We start from the raw sequence: 2,682 nt of genomic DNA on the forward strand, positions 1-2,682 counted from the left end.
TCCAGCTACTCGGGCTGCTGAGGCAGGAAAATTGCTTGAACCCGGAAGGCGGAGTTTGCAGTGAGACGAGATCGCGCCACTACACTCCCGCCTGGGCAACAAGAGCAAAACTAAGAAAGAAAGAGAGAAGAGAGAAGAGAGAAGAGAGAAGAGAGGAGAGAGAGAGAGAGAGCGCAAGAGAGAGAGAGAGAAGACAAAAAGAAAAGAAAATGGCCCACTTGAGAAGAAAATAATGGGAGATGATAGGCACAGTGAATTTCTTTGGGGCCCAATTTTTGAAGCTGACCCCACATTAGATTTAGACTAAGGAAGATAAGAAAATAAAGTCTCTCAAGAAAAAGCCCAATAGAGAGAAGACAGTTAAGTGAGAAAATACAGAGTCCCACAGTGCAAGAAGTAAGAGAAAGGTTTCCACAGAGTCATTCATGGAATTTCTAAAAGATGAAAGGATAAAATAAAGTACAATTACTGGTGGGATTTGAGATCCTTTGATGAGTTCAGAAGCTAAATTTTCAAAAGTTCATCTCAAGTTTTTCTGCTAATAGAAAGATATATCCATTTTTAACAACGTTTCATTCTGGAAGAAATTGAAAGGCAACATTATTCAGCCCATGGGGTAAGTCAGAAATGGAATCATCCTCGAAAATACCTATTCCTCAAACTTTATTATGTCCAATTGATTGTTAAGTTCCTTTATGTTCTTACTCTTTGATATCTCTATAATTTGTCCATGTTCCTCCATCTGTGTTTTCCCCACTCTAGTCCCGGCTTCTGGTAACTCTTACTAGAGCCACTGTAACAGCCAACTAACCTGTCTCTCAGCGTTCACTGCTCATCTACCCCCAACTCATAGAAGTCTCTACTAAACACAGTAAAGTGGCCTCTTCCAAAGGCAAAGCTCATCATGTAGTCACACCCTCCCTGAAGCACTTCCTTAATTCCCATTATTTTCAGAATTAACATAAACATTAAAAACTTGTCTTATAAAGGTTGGCATAATTTGGTGTCTATTTTGTTAAATCTTTCAGCCTGTACAGATACATCCCTCCATTCTGTGCTGCCTACCATTCAGTATGTCTTGACTCTCCTTAAGTTCCTTACTATATAGAAAATGCTCAGGCCGGGTGCGGTGGCTCACGCCTGTAATCCTAGCACTTTGGGAGACAGAGGCGGGTGGATCACAAGGTCAGGAGTTTGAGACCAGCCTGGCCAACATGGTGAAACCCTGTCTCTATTAAATATACAAAAATTAGCCAGGTGCGGTGGTGTGTACCTATAATCTCAGCTACTCGGGAGGCTGAGGGAGGAGAACAGCTTGAACCCTGGAGGCAGAGTTTGCAGTGAGGCAAGATAGCACCACTGCATTCCATCCTGGGACAGAGTGAGACTCCAACTCAAAAAAAAAAAGTTCCAATATTTTTCAAAAAGACTGAATGTGTAATTATTGCTCCTAATGAGTATATGTATTAATTATTAGTGAGAAAACATTTTTGCTCAAATTTTGGTTGATAATTGTGAATAGAGTCTGCTAACTAGAAATAAGTCTTGATGATTTTCTCAATGATAAACTCACCAAATTACTGCTAGATACCAGTTCATAATTAAAGACAGAAAATTGTCTCCTATTTTTTTTAAGATAAAACATCTTTTGATCTTTATAATTCAGAGCCTTTTGGGTAATATTAAATATTTTTAATAAAGTACTTGAACATTTTACTGTAAGACTTTGGTGAATTTCTTGAGGGAAGACCACCTAACTGATTGTCAATCTTAGGAGACACCTAATGTCCTTTACTTGAAGTTTCAAGGAATATAATGACATTTCATCAGTCATTGTTCTTATTTTAAATCCAGTCTAACAATGATTATCCAACCACATTTCCCCCTGCCCTTGTAAAAAATTCTGAACAAAGAGGAAACCTTTGCATTCGCTTTTTTATAAAGACTGCTGTTTTTCAGCAAGTTCGAAATAAATATTTGAACAAGCTTATAACCAAACCATTCAATAAATTTTTTTAACAGTGCTAACCTGAGATCAGAAAAGAGCTAGCTTGAATACAACTGTATTTCAGTGGTCAAACACTCTCAGATCTATTAATGGTACTCAAGCTAGCCTTCTAGTATTGAAAAGGATTGTGAATAAAACCTGCACTTCCTATTGCCTTCTTTATGACATTTACCATTGCACAAATATGTCTGACTTTAAATTTTCAATAGACTTTAAAGCATAGGTGTTTGATGCATCTATACGGATTGTTGATTACTCTTTTCTCCATCCCCTTCCCAATCCTTCTACCAAATTTAGATTGAAGAGAAACTGTCTTTGGATATTCAGTCATGGCAAATAGTAAGTGCTCAATAAAGACACATTCAATAAGATAATAACTGACCCAGAAATCACAATATGCCAAACTTTAAGCAAATATTAGGATAATTCAATACTAAAAATTTAGAACTCAACCATGACATGTACACATATGTCTCACTTCAGCTATGTTCTCTATGTTGGGACAAATTACTGCTATTTTTGTAATGGTTAGGTGAACAGCATTCTCTTAGAACCTATCATTCAACCTGCTGGGTCAGGAAATAGGAACAGTTTTCCTGTTTTATTTGTTTAGCCTAGATCTATAAAAATATGTGCAAAGGGAAGTTGTTTATAAGCTTAAGTAAGGGAGGGAG

General features: G+C 37.2%; 1 protein-coding gene across 1 annotated transcript in view; it reads right to left on the bottom strand.

The window, feature by feature from the left end:
* Positions 1-2,682, bottom strand: part of LRP1B (low density lipoprotein receptor-related protein 1B) — a gene marked incomplete at its 5' end in the record, with an annotated part of 705,068 nt that overhangs the window by 682,902 nt on the left and 19,484 nt on the right. The window lies entirely within an intron of this gene.

Source organism: Mandrillus leucophaeus, unplaced genomic scaffold (genome assembly GCF_000951045.1).
Source record: "Mandrillus leucophaeus isolate KB7577 unplaced genomic scaffold, Mleu.le_1.0 Scaffold1061, whole genome shotgun sequence".
In the NCBI taxonomy this organism is placed as follows: Eukaryota; Metazoa; Chordata; class Mammalia; order Primates; family Cercopithecidae; genus Mandrillus; species Mandrillus leucophaeus.